General features: G+C 37.1%; 1 protein-coding gene across 1 annotated transcript in view; it reads right to left on the bottom strand.

Annotated features, from left to right (window-relative positions):
- Nucleotides 1–22,881, bottom strand: part of PTPRT (protein tyrosine phosphatase receptor type T) — a 1,472,724-nt gene that overhangs the window by 459,737 nt on the left and 990,106 nt on the right. The window lies entirely within an intron of this gene.

Genomic DNA, 22,881 nt, shown 5'->3' with positions numbered 1-22,881 from the left:
CCAACATTGACTTGGCATCCTAGACTGCCTCAATCTCTATGTACTTGCCACTTATTTCACTCTCATCTGCACATAGTCTTGCTCAGATCCCTGAAGTTTTAATACCCTTTTCTTTCCATCCATAGGAACTTATTTATAAACTATGTGACCTTGAATAAACAACTTGACCCTTTCTGGGTTCTGGTTTTGTAATTATACTTACCACCTATGATTCTTGTGAGATTTCAATGAAATCATATGTGCTATGTATTGGCAGCACATTACCACCACAGTGCAACTAGTCACCACAAAACCACCAGTTTACAACAACTGACATGGATTCCTAAGCTCATGCATCTGCTTGTATAATCTAGGCTGGGCTCAGTCAGATGTTAAGTAAAAATTACTGCAGGCAATTCTTTTGACTAAATTCTTGCACTAGAGCCCCAACAAACCAGACCAAAATGGAGTTACTCATACTAAAAATGCCACATCAAATGTTAAGGAAGCAGGCAGATCCCCAAACAGAGCGTTTTTTTCCTGATAACTGGCAATTCCACTCTACCACAGTCAGCTTAGTAAAGAAGTCCTCTCTGCTTTAAACTTTACAAAGGCAGTAACTGTGGGACCAGCAGTTAGCATAATGGCTATGTTGCTGGACTCCCATGTAGTCGACCGCGGTTCGAGTCCCGGACCCGGTGGCTTAAAACTCACTCCGGGCGCGTGTGCGTGCGTGCCCAAGATCCCAAGGGGAGAATGGAGGAGAAGGGATTGTGGCGTGGCCATACCCCCCTGGGGGGTGATTTCTCACTTTCTGTCTCTCTGTCTCTGTCTGTCTGGCGAGTGCATGCGCCCTATAGCAAAAACCTCTCCAAAAAAAAAAAAAAAACCAAAAAACAAAGGCAGTAACTGTGAAATGGCCAATTCATCTTTTGCACTTTGTTTATGCTTTCTTCAGCCCTTCTCTGTCTATAGAAATAACTTCCTCTGCTCACCTTCTTTTGGTGAACTCTACTGGAACTCTATTTTAGTTGTACCCAAATCTGTGCTTCATGGTTGCAACCCCTAAGACCTCAAATAAAATTTTTTGTTTACAGATTCAGAGTTGGAAATTCATCCATGCAGGTATGGCTCAAACCTGCAAGTTGTGCTCGGTTATACTCCATGAATGTTTATTGCAGGGCCTAGTCTGAAGGCCCAGCAGCTACTCAGGGCATGTTCTTTATATGGTGGAGGGATCAGAGCAAAGGCAACCCATTCAAGAGCTCTCAAAACACCCCTTGTGTCATGTCTGCTAATACTAAATTAATCAAAGCAGGTCACATGAGCAAGCCCACCATCAATGGGAAGAAGTAAGATATGTGTGTACAATTTTCTCCTGAACGATAGCTCAAACTATTCAGGTCAACATGTGTTTAAGTTTTGGTTAACGTTGACAGCCAGTACTTCTTCACATAGTATATATAGGCTCTGTCCCTTTAGTCCCCTAAGGAGGGAAAAGCAGAGTTTGTGTTAGTGTCTGAGCTAGAGGATTCTGCTGAAACTATAAGGTATGGGCAGTTGCTTTCATTACCTCCATTTAGATTCCTTTTTTTTTTTTTTAGTTTGCCAGAGGGCATATATGTTCACTGGAGAGAGACAGAGACAGAGACAGAAGGAGAGAGAGAAAGCACATCCCATGGAACATGATCACACCACAATCCTTTCTTCTGTCAGGATTTTGGGCAAGCACGGACACGTTCCCAGCATGTTTTTTCAAGTCACCAGTTCCAAGACTCAAACCACTTAGTCACCTATGTAAGATTCAGCTGTCTTAATAACTAGGCCATGGGACCCATTTGGATTACTATGTGATTTTCAATGATTGGGAGAGAGAGTGGATGTCTAAGTGATAGACCTAAAGAAGCTATGCTAAGATCTAAAGTCTTTCAATATCAATATGAATCTTCTGGTTCACCAGACAGACTTCTGTCATCACCTCTCAAATGCCTGCTTAGACCAACTCCTTTCACTTGGCCTAATATCCTTGGACCCATTAAAGATGATCATGTTCTAACACCAAAAACCTTGAATATGTTAGCTCAAATGGCAGAAGAAACATTGTGGATGTGATTAAATTAAGGATCTATTGGGTCATTGGAAAGTCAAGATGCATTTTTGCATAGAAAAATACATAATGATTCTCCCATTGACTTAATATAAATGAGGAGGCTATCATGGATTATCCGGGTAAGCTTGTTGTATTCATAAGAATATTTTAAAAGAGAGAGCAAAAGGGCAGGATGAGGGAGACTGTTTTGTTGTTGGTTTTGAAGATGAAGGAAAGAGTAACAAGCCTAGGAATGCAGGTTGGCAGACTCCAAAAATGGGAAAAAGCAAGAAACAGATTTTCCTCTAGAGTCTACTGAAGAAACCTGCAAAACTATTTGAGACTTCTGACCTTCACAATAACAAATCTGTGTTGTTTTAAACTACTACATTGGTGGCAACTTGTTACAGTAGCATTGGGAAACCAATAGGATGCTCAAACACAGTGCTTATTTTTATATATTTTAATCCATACTGTTCATTCTCCTTGCCTTTTCTCTGTAGACACTTTATGTCACACATATATCCTTTTTTTGGAAAAAATTATTGTAAAATGCATGTAATTTGGTATGCATGTATTTTTAACAAATCTGTGCTTCATGGTTGCAACCCCTAAGACCTCAAATAAAATTTTTTGTTTACAGATTCAGAGTTGGAAATTCATCCATGCAGGTATGGCTCAAACCTGCAAGTTGTGCTCGGTTATACTCCATGAATGTTTATTGCAGGGCCTAGTCTGAAGGCCCAGCAGCTACTCAGGGCATGTTCTTTATATGGTGGAGGGATCAGAGCAAAGGCAACCCATTCAAGAGCTCTCAAAACACCCCTTGTGTCATGTCTGCTAATACTAAATTGATCAAAGCAGGTCACATGAGCAAGCCCACCATCAACGGGAAGAAGTGAGATATGTGTGTACAATTTTCTCCTGAACGATAGCTCAAACTATTCAGGTCAACATGTGTTTAAGTTTTGGTTAACGTTGACAGCCAGTACTTCTTCACATAGTATATATAGGCTCTGTCCCTTTAGTCCCCTAAGGAGGGAAAAGCAGAGTTTGTGTTAGTGTCTGAGCTAGAGGATTCTGCTGAAACTATAAGGTATGGGCAGTTGCTTTCATTACCTCCATTTAGATTCCTTTTTTTTTTTTTTAGTTTGCCAGAGGGCATATATGTTCACTGGAGAGAGACAGAGACAGAGACAGAAGGAGAGAGAGAAAGCACATCCCATGGAACATGATCACACCACAATCCTTTCTTCTGTCAGGATTTTGGGCAAGCACGGACACGTTCCCAGCATGTTTTTTCAAGTCACCAGTTCCAAGACTCAAACCACTTAGTCACCTATGTAAGATTCAGCTGTCTTAATAACTAGGCCATGGGACCCATTTGGATTACTATGTGATTTTCAATGATTGGGAGAGAGAGTGGATGTCTAAGTGATAGACCTAAAGAAGCTATGCTAAGATCTAAAGTCTTTCAATATCAATATGAATCTTCTGGTTCACCAGACAGACTTCTGTCATCACCTCTCAAATGCCTGCTTAGACCAACTCCTTTCACTTGGCCTAATATCCTTGGACCCATTAAAGATGATCATGTTCTAACACCAAAAACCTTGAATATGTTAGCTCAAATGGCAGAAGAAACATTGTGGATGTGATTAAATTAAGGATCTATTGGGTCATTGGAAAGTCAAGATGCATTTTTGCATAGAAAAATACATAATGATTCTCCCATTGACTTAATATAAATGAGGAGGCTATCATGGATTATCCGGGTAAGCTTGTTGTATTCATAAGAATATTTTAAAAGAGAGAGCAAAAGGGCAGGATGAGGGAGACTGTTTTGTTGTTGGTTTTGAAGATGAAGGAAAGAGTAACAAGCCTAGGAATGCAGGTTGGCAGACTCCAAAAATGGGAAAAAGCAAGAAACAGATTTTCCTCTAGAGTCTACTGAAGAAACCTGCAAAACTATTTGAGACTTCTGACCTTCACAATAACAAATCTGTGTTGTTTTAAACTACTACATTGGTGGCAACTTGTTACAGTAGCATTGGGAAACCAATAGGATGCTCAAACACAGTGCTTATTTTTATATATTTTAATCCATACTGTTCATTCTCCTTGCCTTTTCTCTGTAGACACTTTATGTCACACATATATCCTTTTTTTGGAAAAAATTATTGTAAAATGCATGTAATTTGGTATGCATGTATTTTTAATTATGTAAATTGGAATGTTTTAACACCTTTACCTTTTTGTCATGCAGCACGATGCTTCTGTCACCCGACCCATGCTGTTGTGTGCCTTCAGTCTATTATTTCTAACTATTGTGTGTTATTCCACAGTGTTCCAAAATTTATCCATAAATTTATTTAAAAAATGTATATTTTTTGCTATAGAGCACGTGTGCTCACTGGACAGAGAGAGAGAAAGTGAGAAGTCACCCCTCAGAAGGGATGGCCATGCCCCAATCTCTTCTCAATTATCCGCTCAAGATGTTGGGCATGCACACACATGTGCCTGGAGTGTTTCTAGGCCACTAGGTTCAGCACTTGAACTGTGGAGCTGGCCATATGGGATCCAGCACATTAATCACCACACTACCTACTGACCCCATATCCCTAATTTGCTATCTAGTCTCCACTGGTAGACACAGTTTGCTTCCAAATTACCACTACTAGAAATCATGCTATAGTAGACCTCCTCAGATACAGCCCCCTCTGAATTTGTGTTTCTCTGCAGTATATATTCCAAGAGGCAGAATTACTGACTTGCAGGATATGTGTAAACTTAATTAGACAAAGTAGTATCAGATTATTTCTTGAACAGCTATTGCAAAACCCGTACTCGTGTTCTTCTGAGTGATGCACTTGAATGCAAACCCTTGGCATTATCCAATTTTTCTAATCTTTGCCATTTTGATGAATGTAAAATATTTTCCCCATTACTATTTTAATTTACTTTTTTCTAATACAAATGAGTTGGAAGAATTTCTTCATATATTCATGTTTAGTGATTCATTTTTGTAAACTATCTGTTTATATCCTTTGCTCAAATATCTACCCAATTTCTGAGAATTCTTTGTATATTATAGATATTTTTCCCTGTTCATTTGATTCTTTATTTTTGATGTAATAAAATCAATCAAAATTTTAACTTTTTTTTTTTAATGTCTTCCAAATGGTAGACAAAACGTCTGTCCTCAAATACCTACCTACTCCTGAAACCTCTTCTTCCGGGCATATTGACAGGTTGTGCTTCTCAGTTCCTCTGAAGTTAGGTTTGGCCATGGGATTTGCTTGACTATTAATATGTGAAAAAAGATGACACTTTCAGGGTAGTTTGAAACCAGTATATGATTGGTCCATTTTACTTTCCCTTGCTGTAGAAGCTATGGAAGTACCTGTTGCAATAAAGCCTTCTTCAGTCTGGTTCCCTGAAAGTTATGATGGAGCAGAGCCTTACTTCCCCTTTGGTTATACAGCATGAAAGAGAGACTTCTGCTATTACTTAAGTCACTCATATTTTGGGATTGTATGACATCTGAACACACCCAGTCTTTCCTAACCATACCTTGATCAGTTTGTTTTTTTAGTCCTTTACCATTCCCATTCCTCTACCACAAGTAGCCATTCTAATATGTTTACTTTGTGTTCTTAGAAAAGATATGCTGTTGGGCCAGCTCCATGGTGCAGCAGTAATGTGCTACTCAAAAGAATCTGAATCCCATATGGCAACTGCACTTCAAACCCCTGTTCTTGTCAGCCTGAAAACATATGGGGCACATGTGCCAGTGCCCACGATGTGATAGGCTGGAAAGCTGTGTCCAACATGGCTAAACGAATGTGTGCTCTGGAAAGAGGGGAGGGAAGCCATGGATTTGAAAATATAGACATAAACACACAAAGACATACAAGTAGGGAAAAGCTAGGATTGGGTGATCCCGATTCCTCTGATGGAAGCAGCCATGGCCCTAAACTGTTCATGGGTTTATTCTTTCAAAGGGCAGAAAATAGGGGAAGTGGAAGTGGAATGCAAAATCAGTTGTTAATCAGCTGAAGATGCGATGATACCTGGTGACATGTAGTTATATGTAAGTTTCCTCTAATCTTCTTGGGCCAATTCTGATTAACACATGTGGTTTCCTTTTACCTGATACTGCTTTTCAGTTTTAACAACACAGAGGCAGTTAGTGTATTTACATGTTAATGGCATTCATTGCTCTGCATATGACTGCCCATGGAACCATGTTTTTGCATGTGTCTAAAGGTCACCATGTTAGCTCAGATTTGGGCTGCTCCCTACACTGGAAGGCTGGAGGAAGACAATTGTGGCATAATTAGACCCTGTTGAAAGTGTTCGTCTTCCCCAGTTCCCCCTGCTCATGGCTTTTATTTTTATCTTTCACATGAGCATCTTAGGTTTTCTGAAGTTCTCCATACTGCATAAGGTATTCATAGCAGGAACTCAGTTTTCTTTTTCTCTTTGAGTAAAAATTTTCCTCAAAACCATGTGCTAACTATTCTGTCTAGCTGATTTGTTTATTGATCTTTATCACATATGAGGTTCATACAATATATACACGAGAGTTGATTCTTGACCTCTCGATTCTGTTCTTTTGTTCCATTCCTGGTATACTGTGAATACTACACATTTTATAATTATGGCTTTATACTATATATGAGGTCATTTTAAAAAGTTAATAGAAAAATGGAATTAAAGTACAAGTTTATGATGATGCAAGAACTTTTTAAAATCCATGCTTAGCTTTTTTTAAAAAAAATATAACTCTTAATCTATTAACTTTTTAAATACCTTTTCATATTAAGTACTAATACCTGATAAGGCAAGTCTTCTATTTTTAAAAATATCTGTCAAAATTGACTACTTACTACAGATTCTTGTTTTTCTACATATGTTTATTAAAAAAAGTATATCAAGTCCTTTAATAATTTAGCAGAGTTTTTTTTACTGATATTGAATTAAATTTCTGGATAAGTATGGGGAGGACTTTTGTTTGTATGCTAAGATTCCATCCAGGAGTATGAACCCTTTTTCCATTAATTCAGATCTTTCTTCAAGTCTTACTAAGTTGTTGTTTTCACCACTGAATTTTTTTTTCAGTTTTTATTATAGGGCATGTCCACTTGCTAGAGAGAGACAGAGAGAGGGAAAGTGAGAAGCCATCCCTCAGGGGGAGGGTCATACAGAAACCCCTTTTCTTCCCATCTCCTCTGCACACATACCTAGTGTGAATTTCAATCCATTGAGTCCGGGACTCAAACTGCACAGCTGACCATTTGGGATTCAAAACTTTAATGTCAATACCACCTGCTGGTCCAAGATTTTATATATTCTTAATCTAGTTAAATCCTAAATAGTTGATAATTTGCTTTCAATTAAACTTTCTAGTACATTATTGCTAGAGCAGAGACATGTTATTGATTTTTGTAAGTTAATTGTATATCTAGAAACCTTGTTGAACTCTATTATTTATCACAAGTTTTTACTATTATTGATTTTTTTCTAAGGATGTCTGACTCTTTCTCATTTCTTTAGCATTTAAAATAATGATATATTCACAAGAAGTTGCAATGGAATGCATAGGAAGATCCCAAGCTTCCTTCACTCAGCCTCCCTGATGTTAACATCTTATGTACCATACTACTATATCATAACAATCCACAGAAAATATTTAGACTTCACCAGTTATATATGCATGCACTTATTTTTGAATGTGTGTATGTTTAATTTTGTGCTATTTTATCTTGTATGTAGCTCCATGGAACCACAACTATCATCAGGATACAAAACTGTATCATTACAAGGTTCCTTTATTGCTATAGTTTGAATATAGTATCAAGTTCATGTTGAAACTAGATCCCCAGTAAAAACAGTATTAAGAGGTGGGACAGTTAGAAAGGTTTAGGCCATGAAAGTTCTACCAATATGGATGGGATTAGTGCCTTATAAAAGGGTTCAAGGGAGCGGGTTCACCCTTTCTGTCCCTCCCTTCCACCATGTGGGGACATGTGTTCTTCTCTTCTGGAGAGAACAGCAATAAAATGCCATCTTAGAAGCAGAGAGAGGGCATCCTTGCTAGACACCAAGTCTATTGGCACCTTCCTCATGAAATGTCCAGTCTCCAGAACGCTGAAGAATAAATTTACATGATTCACAAATTACCTAGTATAAGGTATTTTTCTCATACCAGCAGGAACAGAATAAGTAGTTTATGCTATCCCTTTATAGTCATACCCACCCTTTCCTTCTATCCATCTATAACCATTGAAAATCACCAATCTGTTCAACATTGCTCTAATTACAATTTCAAGAATGTCATATAAATGAAATAATATAGTCAAGAATATCATATAAATGAAATTATATGGCTCAGCATGATTTTTCACTTAGTGTGATTCCCCTAAGGCTTATCCAAGTTATTTCATGTATCAATAGTTTTCTCCTTTTTATTGCTGTGTAGTACTCCATAGTATGAGTGTTTCACAGTTTTGTTCAACCCTTCACCTACTAAAAGACTGAGGCAGTTCAAAGTTTGAAGTTATTATAAATAATCTGCTATGGACATTCATGTACAAGTTTCTGTGGACACGACTTTTTGTTTCTCTGGAATGAATGCTTAATTAATTAGCAGATTATAAGGTAAATTTACTTGTTATTATGAAATCAACTCACAAACTACTTTCCAGAATTTCTGTTCCATTTTACATCTCTACCAGCAATGTACAATAGATCCACTTTTCTTACATCCTCACGAGCATTTGGCTGGAGCTATTACTACTTTTTATATGTGCCATTTAGATAGGTATGTAGTGATAGCTCATTGTGGCTATAATTTTAATTCTCAAAATGGCTGATCATATTAAACATCTTTTTATATTTTTCTCTGTATGTATTAAAATATCTAGTTCACTTGTTTTTTAACTTTTGTTTCCTGGCAAAATGAAACAATATTTCCAGATTTTTCTCCAAGTATTGTTTTTAGCTCTGTTCTATAAATATAGACAGGCTCTGTATTTACAATTATTCACTTCACAATTTCCTTTTTAACCAAAATGTTACTTAGTAATATGTTATGTAGTTGACAAATTCATGAGATTTTTAAAGCTGTCCTTCTGTTATTAATTTCTTTTTATTATATTTTTAAATTGAGCTTGTGATCTTTTTATTATTATAATTTCTAATTTACATGTAATAGTTGGACATCCCTATGAGGCACATTATAGTTTTTCAAAACATGTATATATTTTGTAATAATCAAATGAGGGAAATAAACATATCCATCATCTGAAACACTTATCACTACATTGCGTTGTGATCATTTAAATCCTGTCTTCTATATAAATTAAATTTTCACCAACTGTAGTTCTTATTGTATAACAGTTGGGGAAAATGATAGGGATTCTTGTATGATATGGATTCTTTTTCAATTTAATTGAGTTTCTTTTATGACCTAATATATATTCTAGTTTTGTGGCTATTTTGTGTGTGTTTAAAATTTTTATTTTCTCTGTTTGAGTTTAGAATTATATATATTAAAACTATTTAACATTAATTTGTTAATATGCCAATAAACTCACATTTATTGATTATACTTTTCAGGTCTTCAACATTATTTTTGTCTACTTGGTATTATTCTGTTTGAATAGCCTGATCTCCTAGCTTACTCATTAACTTGTCTCCACCTTAAATAATAACCATAAATACCTTCCTAAGTTGTGAATGCTCACCCAATTTTAGGTAGAGTTTTAAAATACTATGTGTTGGGCACTTGGATATGCAGTTTGCTTATATGAATTTGCTTCTTAAGATTATAAGTCAATGTCCCCGTTTACAGATAAGGAAATCTAGGGTATGTTACAGATGAGAAAGTGAGGGCTTGGGACAAGCAGTTAGCGTAATGGCTATGTCACTGGACTCCCACGTAGTCGACCATGGTTTGAATCCTAGACCCGGTGGCTTAAACTCACGCCGGGCGCGTGTGTGTGCGTGCCCAAGATCCCGAGAGGAGAATGGAGGAGAAGGGATTGCGGCGTGGCCATCCCCCCTGGGGGGTGATTTCTCCCTTTCTGTCTCTCTGTCTCTCTCTGTCCTTCTGGCACTCGCACACGCCCTATAGCAAAAACCTTTAGAAAAAAAGTGAAGGCTCAAAATGGGTAACCAGCTAGGATATGAACTCAGTGCTGATGAATTTGAGTCTGTGGTCCTAATCACGAGGCTAGACTTTCTCCCAAACTGAACTAGAGACTTCACAGATAACATTTCGCGTACCTCTGCCACAGCTGTCAGCGGGATTAAGTGGTGTGACTCCATATCATATCTATCCAATAGTCCTTTGGTTGACCTTGGGATCTCTTAATAAGATTGTCTCTTTTAATTCTTTGAATTTGAGGAACAGCATCCTTTCTTATTCCCTGATGTTGCTTAACACATTCCTAAATGCAGCACTTGGCTCCTGGCAAGGTGTTTTCGTACTATAAGCTTATTTCATTTTCTTCTCTCCCTCCATTTCACATCCCATTTTCTAGGAAGGCACACACATCCAATCACATGGCCCATTTTCTCCTGTTTACTTCTAGAAAAGGCTGACCCTAAAATGGAATGCTCAGTCAACACAACTTAAAGTGTCTTTGAAACATGGAGATAGGGTTTTTATCTCAGTCATCCCAACCCTTTTATCTACCTGCTTTTTTTCCCTCCCCATGGTTCCCTGGAGTAAGAGGAGAGAAGCAGTGAGTTATTACCATGTTAAGCTGCACTAAATGGCTTTACGTTATGGTTAGAGACCTCTAGAGAAATAATGATGAGATCACTATATCTTTTGTTCTTGGAAAAATAATGTGGCAAAAAGACACCTCTAATCCTCCATTTTAATTTGTTTTTATTGATCTCTTTGAAAATTAGGGAAACAAGTTTTCTCACTGCAAGTGTTATGACAAGCACAGAGAGGTCTTAGTTATAAAGAATAATGAAACTAGGGCTATAAAAGAGTCTCTTCAAAAGGCAGGAGTGGGGGAAAAATGGTGGGTGAGAAAATGTATAAAAAGTAAATGCTCAGAGAAAGGGAACACACTAGATATTAACGAATACCTCTAAGTGGTGATTTCTCAATGAGGTGTCATTAAAAAGGCCTCCTGAGACCTTCATCAAAAAATGCCACTGCTCTCCTCAACCGTAAGTCACTATCAATTTACTTTGTCAATTCATTTTATTTCATTGGTACTTATAACTTGTAGAAATTAACTTGTCCCTTTATTGATGTGATTGTTTCCTTGTATGATTTCCCCCATCCTAGCCTAAAAAATGCATTGTTCAGGAGTAAGAGTTTTGCATATCTGTTTTCTGCTCTTTCTTCAGTTCCTAGAATCACACTGGCACATCAAATATAGGTGGATGGGTGCTTGTGTAAAATAAATATTTTTCTCTCTCTCTCTAATCTGTAGTTTCTAGATGTTCTATAATGAGCAAAAATTACTTCTTTAGGGGCCAGCAGGTGTTGTGGAGGTTAAAGTGGCTGGATTCCATATAGCTGACTGTGTGATTTAAGTCTGGATCCCCAACGACTTGAGACTTACATGAGGTATACATGCCCAAAATCCCTGGAAAAAATGAAAGGGAAAGGGTTGGACTATATTATGGCCATCCTCCTTGGTGGGGGGTGGGGGGGGCTGTGCTTCCTCTCTTTCTCTCTAGTGAGTCACGTGCCCTACAGCAAAACAAAACAAAGCAATGCCCCCCCCCATTTTTTTTCTTATCTTAAATTAGAAAAATAGAAGAAATAGCAAAACTAGGTTTAACTGTGTATCACATCTTCCTGGAGACCATCTCTGTTTCTTTAGGCACAAAGGGACCTCTTTCTCTGATCTCCTAGAAGTGTTGGGCCCTCTCACTGACACTGGGCCTTGCCACCATAACATTCTAGCTGTGTACATTTCTTAACTTTTTCACTGGAATCTAAGGTCCCTGGATGTTGAGCTCAAAACTTGCCAGAGTAGAAAAGAACTTAAAAGATCATCAGGTCTAACTTTTCCTCTGAGAGATGAGGACAATTAGACTCAGAGATGTGATCTATCCAAATACAACAGCAAAAGATATCACAGGGGACCAGCAGATGGTGCAATGGCTATGTTGCTGGACTCCCATGTAGTTGACCGCAGTTCGAGTCCTAGACCCAGTGGCTTAAACTCACTCCACGCGTATGTGCATGCGTGTACAAGGTCCCAAGAGGAGAATGGTAGAGGAGGGATTGCAGCGTGGCCATCTCCTTTGGGGGTGATGTCTCGCTTTCTGTCTCTCTCTTTCTGGCAAGTGCACATATCCTATAGAAAAAAAATCACAAAAAAATCTATTTTCTCTATGTTTTATTTTCTTTGTTCAAATTATCCCAAGTCACTAGGTAAGTCTGTGGCACTACTGTTGAGGGGCATCTGTTTCAAGTTATTAACTATTAAGAATAGGGCTATGTATGTTGATAAACTTGAATTGATTAAATGTATGTTCAGATCTTCAACATCTCTGCTTATTTTTTTCTACTTGATATTTTCCTGTTTCAACAAACTGATCTCCTAGTATACTCATTACTTTGTTTCCATGTTAAGTGATAGCAAACTCTATAACTTGTGAATGCTTATCCATTTCATGTAAAGTTTTAAATACAATATGCTAAGCACTTGGCTGTGCAGTTTACTTATATGACATTTGTTTCTTACAATTATATGTTGAAATACCCTAATTTCACAGGAGAGGAAAGCAAGAGTCTATAAGCAAACTGACCATGTTATGGAATAAGCAAATGGCAGAGTTGACAATTAAATGCAGATTTGCCTACTAAGTTCATCTTTTAATGACTAGATTCCAGGACTTAGTTTGCTCATTGTAAAAGGAGGGCACTTTCATATCTTTTGTGTAACATACATATGCATTTTTCATTGGAAAGATACCTAGAAGTGGACTTGTTGGGGCATAGTGTAATATACATTTAGTTTCTACATATATCAGGGATCTGCAAACTACAGATTGGGTTAAATTAATTTTTCTAAATAAAGTTGTATTGAACCACAGCTGTACCCATTTGTTTATGTACTGCCTATGGCTGTTTTAGCACTACAGCCAATAGCAGTGTTGAATCATTGTGACCTGCAAAGCCTACAATACTTATTACTTGTTTTTTTGCTGTTCCCTAGTATACACTGTCAAATGGTTTTTTAAAGTGATGACACTACTCTAGCTTTTCTTCTAATATGCATTGATGAATTTTACTCTTACTTATAAGTGAAATTAGGCTGTAATTTTTCTTTGATTTTTTTTTTTTTGGTCCTGGTGTAGCTTTTATATCAAGATATCCTAGTCTTCTGATATAAATTAGGGAACATTCTTATACTTCCCATTCTTTGAGAAAAATGACAAAATTTTTAAAATATTTTAAAAAAACATTTAGTTAGGGACCAGAAGGTAGTAAAAGCATTAGACTCCCACGTGGTTGATCATGGTTTGGGTCCTGGACCTGGTGGCTGAAACTCACATTAGGTACATGTGCATGCATGCCCAAAATCCCAAGAGGAGAAGGAATTGTGGCATGGCTATCTGCCTGGGGGAGGGGGGCTGATTTATTGCCTTTTTGTCTCTCTGTCTCTCCAGCAAGCACATACACCCTTCAGCAAAAATCTCTCAAAAATTCTTCTGGTTGAATTTGCTTATAAAATAATTTGAGTATGGCTTTTAAGAGAAAATTTTTAATTATTGATTCATATTTTAAAAGTATATTCAATTTTTCTACTTCTTCTTGGTCAGTTTTAGAAGCTTTGGTTTTCAAGGATATATTTTGGTTTTGGTTTTACTAATTGACAAAATGGTACTTATGATATTCATTCATCATGTATATTTTAGTGGAAATTTCATGTATAAAAAGAACATTTTGATTACTGGTAACTGACATGAGTGATGCTGAAGAATACAGAACCTATAGATTGGATAGTAAAAGAAGACTAATTAGCTCATGTAAGAAAAAGTAGAGCGATCTTGCTAAAATGAGAAAATGTCTCAGACCAGAAGAACTGACAAACCAGATGAATCAAACAGAAATAATCATGCAACATGAACAGTTGGAAGAAAGCTTTCAGGAACTAGTGGAGGATTACCGACGTGTTATTCAATGACTTGTTCAAGAGTAAAGATTATCTCCTTCTGTATAGGAAACTTGCAAATTTCTGTATATTGTACTATGAAAAATCTGATGATGACTTTAATTTTAAAATCTTGTAACATTTTATTTACATTAAAAGTTATCTATCTTTGCTTAAAAAGAGAACACTTAATAAAGTGTACATGTACATAGAGAAAACAATGCACTCCAGTCTATGTAACACTTCCCTTAAGAAAGAGAAAAGAAATAGAACAGTATTATATATTTGAAAGTCACTTATGCCCATCCCTATATCTTCTCCTTCTACCTATGGCCTCTGGTGAGTAACTACTATTCTGAACACACACAAACATAGACATACATTTCTCCAAACCAGATAGTGTTTAGTTATTCCTACTTTTGATGTATATATAAAAGAAAGGATGCTATATACAAAGTATCATCAAAAAGTTCATGTAAGAGGTAAATTATAAAAAAAATTATGTATAGACTTCAAAACTTTTTGCACCAAAATAAACTTGTACTTCAATTCCATTTCTTCCATTAACTTTTAAAAATCCCTATATATATTCTTCTTTGCTTTGCATTTTTCACCGAAACATCATGCTTGTGACAGTTATCCATATTGGGTGACTCATTTTTGTGTTGGCTTACTCACTTTACTATCTTATAAAATGAGACTATACGAATAAATATAAACTACAATTTACTCATCAATTCTCCTGACATCGACATTTATGTTGGTGCCAGAAATTTTAGTTATTGGTAAGCAAAGCTGCTCTGAAAATTCATGTGCATATCTCCTGAGAGTACATGAGTAAAAACTTCTCTAGTCTAGGCTGTATAACTGTGAGTAAATCACTGGATGTTATTTATGTACATCTTCAAATTGATAGATGACGGTAAGTTGTTTATCAAAATGGTTGTAGCAAATTACATTCTCATGAGGAATGTTAAAAAAAAACTTGGTTTTCTAAATAATTGTCAATGCTTGGCATGTCAGATTATTTGATTATTGCCAATCTGGTAAGTTCATTTCTTATATTTTTATTATCAGCTATATTTTTAGGGGTTGTCTTGTATTACTAATATTGTTTATTTGTGCCAACTTTTTTCTTGAGAGGAAAAAGATGGGGGTTGTTACATTGTTCAGGTCTTTTCAAAGAGTTTTGGCTTTGTTGATACTCTATTTTAGCTTTTGTTTATCTCACTAGGGCTTGGTCTAATGTCACTTCCTCCTTTACTATCCTATGGTCTAATCGATGACTTCAAAAAGTTCATGAAAATAAATAGAATTAAAGTACACATTCGTTTTGATGCAACACAAATTGAAATCTATTCCTAGCTTTTTTCATTATATGCATTTCCACCAACTTTTTGAATACCCTCTGTATTGTTTTCTTACCTTAAGATAGATGTTTAGATCCCTAACTATTCAGATATTTGCCTGAATATCTGTGAAGCTATAAATTTTCCTCAAGGTGTGGGTTTAGACAAATTCTAAGAGTTTTACTAGCATTTTTATTATCATTCAATTCTAAGTAGATTACACATTTCCTTTATGATATTTTCATTGACCTATAAATCTTGTAGGAGTGCTTTTATATTTCCAAATATATAGCTTTTTATAAAGTTATATTTTTGTTTCATTTTCCTGACTTAATTTCATTGTGGTCAGCAGATATATTTTTAGTGTTGCTGACTCAAAACTTTTGAGACTTACTATGTTGACTATTGACTTTTATAACTATTTTATGTGCTATTGACCAAAATTTATGTTCTCTAATCTCTGAGTGTAATGTTTTATATTTGTCAACTGGATTGATTTTATTAATTGTCTCAGGTAAATTTTTTAGTTCTTTCTTAATTATTTGGCTTATTGGTCTGTCAATTATAAAGATATGTGTCTCATGTCCTCTTTAGGTAATTCTCTCTCTCTCTCTCTCTCTCTCTCTCTCTCTCTCTCTCTCGTAAATTTTCCTGTAGGGTTTATGTGCCACCAGAGACAGAGAAGTGTAGAAGAAGAGAGAGGAAAAGTGAAAAAGTACCCCTTGAGGGGATGACCATGCCACAATCCCTTTACCTCTACTCTACGGGAGACTATAGGATTTGAACACACATGCACACAGACCTGGCACATTCCTCAAGCTGCCAGTCTAGGATCTGAACTATGCAGTCGGCCATATGGGATCCACTTTCCTTAAGTACCACATCACTGACTGGCCCAGCTCACACTAGCCTCCTTGCTGTTCTTAAAACAGGCCAAGAACTCTGTCTACTTTGGACAAGTTTGATTGCTGATTCCACTTTGTGGAGTTTTTTAATCTATACACCCAGCTGACTCCATTTCATGCAGGTCACCCCACGAGGCAGTCCTACCTTCATCATAATTGAAACATTGCTCCTTAATTGTTCCTCCTTGTTCCATTACTTTCTGTTCCCTTACCCTCATATTTTTTTCTCTCTTAGCATTTAGCAACATCTAACGCAATAATTTGATTTTTATTATCTTTTCCATCAAAAAGAATGTGAGCTTCATAAGAGCAGGAACTTTGATTTTATTGTTATCCCCTTAGTACCTAGAAGGATGACTGGAATAAGATACATGCTAAGAAAATATTTGCTCAATGAATAAATCAATGAATATAAGAAAGCTCACACTGAAAGATCTGAAATTTTTCTTTGCAACTTTTGTCAAATTTGACTTTGTATAATTTGAAACCATGTTATTATGTGCATAAAGGTTTAGAATTGTTGAACCTCTCAGAATAAATAAACTTTTTTATAACTGGGAAGTAAATTAAATCCTCTTTTTAAAAATAGTTATCATTGCGTGCATGTGCTTGCCAGAGATGAAAAGAGACATACAGAGATAGAGAAAGTGATAAATCACCCCCAAAGGGAATGACCTTGCTGAAATCTCTTCTCCACTCTCCTCTCAGGTTTTTAGGCACACACACACACACACACACACACGTGTATAGTGTGAATTTCAAGCTGCCAGGTCCAGGATTCAAACCATCAAGGCTACCGTATGGGATCCAGTGCCTTAACCACCATACCACCCGCTGACCCTAAACCCTCTTTTTACTAAAATAATGACTTATCATTTTACTTTTAGTTTATTTTACCTAATATTAATATTATTTCAGAAGATCTTTTCTTTTAATTTTTTTCTGATATGTTTTCCCCACCTTTAACTCTCAACTGGTTTATAGATTTATGTTTTAGCTGTGCCTCTTCTAAAATTGTATAATTTAGATTTTGTTTTCTAATCAAATATAAAAATTTTATGTTTAACCTAGAGAATTTAGTTCATGTGCAGTTGTTGAGAATACTGATGAATTATGTATATCTTTTTGTGTTGTTTTGCTTTTCTAATGCTTTTTCTTTGAATTTATTTAGTTTTATTTCAATTTTAGTCTTTTGTATCTCCAAGTATTTTACTAGACTTTTAAAATCAGTAGGGGTGAATTATGCAGACATGTCTATAAAACTCAGACATTCATATAGCATTCATTCAACCTCTCCTACATTCTAGAAGGTAAGGAGGAAGTATCTACTATCTCTATTTCTATTCATTCAAATGCCAATTCCCCCCTACCAAGGAAGTCACTTTTTTAAAAATAAGATTTACTTATTTAGCTTTATTTACTGTTATTATTATATTAATCCACCCGAGAGAGACAGAAGAAAAGTGAGAAAGTAGGCCGCCAGGTCAAACTGCTGTCGACAATGTGCGAGTTCAGCACCTTAACCACCAGGCCACTTGCTGGCTCCATGTCACTTTTAAGTTTCTATGGAAGGTGATTCTCTATTTCCCCAGTTTCACCCACAGTCAAAAACTCAGTCACCAAGCTTCCTGCTCTGCATATCAAGGGGCTCTTAAGTTTCATAAATATGCCTGGTAGAGTTCATGCTTTATTATTTTAAATGGTTAGAGGACAAATTGGACTCTAGTTATTTGTAAAGATGACAGATTTGTAGGATGATATTAAAGAGAATGAGTTTGATAAGAGCAACAAGAACTGTTGCTTTAAATGTGTAAATTAACATTTCTTTACATATCAACAAGATAGTCTACCCTGCTGCTTGGTCTCCAAGGGACACAGATTGCTCATAATCCTCTGTGACATTGAAAGAGAAATGAAGCAAGAGTTATATTTGCCCTTTGACTATGTTTCCATTGGAATTTGATTAAAGAACATTTTACTTTGTTCATGGTCCCTTTTAAAGCATTCGGCTCAATCAAAGGTTGAGCCAGAACAAGCAGTTGAAAAGTATTCCTGCTCTCCTTCCCTCATGGATTCTATGAATGGTGGCAACAAAATCACTTCTGGACAAAAAGATGCGAAGCTATTGACTCAGTGGCGGGTTATGTACATAGCAGTCTATGCATAATGATGCACTGGAGAGTATGAAAGAACATCTTAGATTGTTTATGTTCATTTGTTCATCCTTTAAACATTACCAATTTCGAGTATCTTTTATGTACACTAAATGTACATATAATCCACATAATAAATTACTATAGTAACATATACATATATGTGTATCACTAAATATATATGTGTGTTCAGAAATGTTTTACTAATGTGATTGAGGGGGAAAAATGAGTCTACTATTTCCTGGATCGAATCTGGAAGCCTGATTACCCATCCATACCTCTGTGGACCTTCTCCAGCATATTATTCTAGTTCATATGATGGGCCGTTTTATATTGGCCTAATTTCTATGGTCATATTGGTGCCTTCCCAGTGAATCTGGGAAGGTCCTTTCCTCCTATCTTCTCTTTCTTTCTACTTTTGTCCAAGGCCCAGATGACTGCATTCAGTTTCAATTATATCTGTTATTTTTTTCTCCACTCAAGGTATGGAGTGATGAGGTACAATATCTTGCATAACCTCTGTATATATCCTTCCTAACCTGAGCGGGGAGAGTGAATGAGGATCTCTATTAGTACCAAAACTCCCTAGAGTTCATGGACTTTGAATAGCTTGTGTTATTATTCCCATTATTTATATAATGGGAATAATATATAATATTATATATATATATGTATATATATATAAAAATACCTTTTCATCTAACCTTGAGATTCTGACCTTGCTAGGATCCTCAGTGAGTCCACAAATTGCCTCTTACCAGAGACTGTATCCATGCCCCTTCCTTGTCCCTCACATGGTGGAGATATATCCTTCTGCATCCTAGAGTCTGACCATATCTTATTGAAAGAGTATAGAGTTACCAGGAGGTGGCATGATGGCTCAGGTGCTGGCTCCCACACGGCCAGTCATAATTTGAGTCCCAAACCTGGCTGCTTACTTTCTCACTTTCCCTCTTTCTGCCTGTCTCTCCCTGGTCAAATTAAAAAAGAAAACAGTAACAATATTAAATAAATAATTCCTTTAAAGAGAAAGGAAAAGAAAAAGAGCTCAGGGTAGTGAAAAGTGCAAGGTCTTTAAAAGCAGACAAACCTGTATTCAAATTCCAGGTCCTAGATACACACAATTGGTGAGACCTTGATTATTTTAACCTGGACAGATTAGGCTATGTAAAAACAAGACCCAGAGTTCAGTGATTTATACACAACAGATATTTCCCAGTCATGTTGTAGGGCAGGGAAGAGGGAGGCTCTACTAATCCTCATTATATGTGGACCCAAGCTGATGGAGCAGATTCCAGAGGAAGGACACCTGGTAGACCATAAACTAGCTCTTTAAGCTTCCTCCTAGATGAGATATACGTCCTTGGATATGCATAGCCCAAGATGGCAGAGAAGGTCAAGCCCACCACTTGCCCAAAAGGAGGACTGAACGTATTTGAGGCATACCATTAATGATTATCACACTAAGTTACCTAACATCTCTGAGCCCAAGTCATGGAGAAACAGGACAGTGAAAGAACAGGAACAGGATAAATTAGAACTAATGGTTTACTCCACAATGCTCTCCAATGGTTGAACCTAGACAAATATTAGTTCCCTCCTGCATGCATTTGTCCCTTTCCTTCCAGACCTGAAAATAGTGAAAGAATGCCAGGAGCATGTTTCCAGTTCCACTAAGAAGAGAATGAAAATGGGTTTCAACAGCAGCCAGAGGGCAGGAGGCCAGGGTAGCTGGCTTGGCCCAGGGATCAGGTAGAATTTTACTATCCAGACAATTTTTTTTAAGTACAAAATAACACTTTAGAAAACTCAGTGGAAGAGAAAATTCACAAAGGGAGGGGTCACGTAGGTAGCCTGACCTCTCTGAGGTCAATGCATGGTGTGCATCTCCTTCCAGGCTGGCACTTTCATTAACATATTTAATCAGGCTTTTATCTTTAATCATCAAATGGCTTAATAGTGTACATTGTATTCCCAGACCTGAAATAACAATGGTTATGTGGTTCTGTGATAGATGCTTTTAATAAAATCAGTAATTACACTTTATATGTATGTGTGTGTGTGTATGTGTGTGTGTGTTGTATTATAATCTTTCCATTTCCTTTTTAATTTTGACTTTTAGGTATGTGAACAAAATAAGACTAAGGTAAAATTCTCAAAGAGGAATTTTTCATTTTGTTGTGTTCTAGGACTGGAAAAAAAGATGGGTTCGAAGGTATGGATTCTAATGTCAGCTTCATGTAAGAATGGTCAGGATTGGGAGAGAACCCGGGCTCCGGGGCCAACCCAGCATGGGCTGCATCCCAGTCCTGTGAGAGAGGGCTAGTCATGGGACCTTTCTAAGTTTAACTTCCCAATCTGTCAAATGGCACAGCAATATTTTCCATCGAGTTTGCTGTGAAGAGCACAAAGATGCTTAGAAATGCATTTTATTTAACAAAAAAAATCTTATGGTCCTTACCATTGTACATACCAGAATAAGGACTTTGAATATCCCTAGTTTATAGATAAAGTACAGAGAGTGTAACCAATCTTCTCATTGCTTGATGACCAGTAAGTAGCAAAGCTAGAATGAGAACCCAAATGGTCTGCCTAGAGCATTTCATGCTCAATGCCACGTTCTATACAGTTGAGTCTAGTACTGCTGTGGCTACTGGTCCTGCAGCACATTTTTATCTAACCAATCTGGCTTCTGGCCTGGAAACTTCGGCCATTATAGACTTAATCGCTGCCCTTACCATGTCCCCTTAGACTTAATTTTTGTTTCCAGTTGAACTGCCTTGCGGTGTAAAGGGGTTCATTCATTCATGTCTCAGTGCTTGATATAGAATGTGCCTTTGTTTTATACTTAGTGTATGTCACTCTGCTGAACAGTTCAGGATTAGAACAAAAAGAAAACAAAACAACAAACAAGTCTGGTTCTCTCTAATTATATTGTTGAAGGCAAATCACCCTGAACTTTAGTTCATCTCTCTGTAAAATGTGGCTATGAGTTGTACTTGCCATTTTATGGACTGAAGTGATGAAAAGAATGCTATCATCTTTCATTCATTTAGCAAATATGTATTAGGCATCCACTTACAGTAGAATCTCAGGAGATAACCAATACTGTCCATGTTGTAGCTTTCCACTACTTTTTCCTGGGGAAAGGGTCTTGGTGGTTTTAATTGATAATGACACACTGGCCCAGGTGCCCTCTGGTAGTGTAGGTAGAGACAGTGCTGGATAGAGAAAGCATGGTGTGGGGTTGGATGAGCCTTTTCACTTGTAGGTAGATATGTCATCATATCTCCTGAGTTCTGTATGTAAAAATAGGGCTTTTCTGCAAACCAAGAATTTTGGGAATGTAAAAATACATTAACCACCAGGCATAGATCAGGAACAAGGAGAGATTGTTTTTACCTGGACTTCTATGGAACCCAAGAGAGAAGGTCCTTAAAGTTACAAGGAGTGGGACCACCAGGTGGTTAAGGTGCTGGACTCCCACATAGCTGACTGGGGCCTGAGTCTCAGACCTGGTGACTTAAAAATCACACAGGGTGCCTGTGCATGTGTGAAAAAAATCCCAAGGAGAGAATGGAGGAAACGGGATTGTGGTGTAGCCATCCCCTCTGTGGGGTGATTTCTTACCCCCCTCTCACTCTCTCTCTCTTTTTTTCACCAGGGGGCATGTGCACCCTATGGCAAAAATCTTACCAAAAAAGGCACATGGAGTTTTGGTAAGGATCATTATCTTGCATGAGTCCCATTGTCTATTTCCAATCCCAACTCCCACTCCCCAGAGAAGAATTTGTTTGCATGATTTGCTGTAGGATGATACATTCCTGGGGACTCTTCCCTGGTTAGGAGTAAAGGTTTGAAGTTTACATTATTTTTTAATAATCTGGGCTATTTCTTTTGGAATGTATTCCTCAACCTTGCTTGGCTTAGAAGTCATGTGCAGTGGGCCAGCTCTGTGGCCAGCAGTACACCACAGTGCAAGAGAAGCCAGATCCCACACACACTTGCCCAAGGGCTGATGGGCTTGATGCCTGGACAAGGAGGATCATGGCATGGCCAGACCTTGTGCAATGTGCTTCTTTCTTTCTCTCTCTCTCTCTCTCTCTCTCTCTCTCTCTCTCTCTCGTGTACAAGTTCAATAATAAATAAAAAGAAAAACTTCAAAAAACTATCTATAGTTTCACCTTTCACATTCATAAATGCACACCATATAATGTGTGTGTGTGTGTGTGTGTGTGTGTGTGTGTGTGTGTGTGTGTGTGT

Source organism: Tupaia chinensis, unplaced genomic scaffold (assembly GCF_000334495.1).
Source record: "Tupaia chinensis unplaced genomic scaffold, TupChi_1.0 Scaffold000216_1, whole genome shotgun sequence".
Taxonomy (NCBI): Eukaryota; Metazoa; Chordata; class Mammalia; order Scandentia; family Tupaiidae; genus Tupaia; species Tupaia belangeri.
This window is presented reverse-complemented; position numbering and strand designations above follow the sequence as displayed.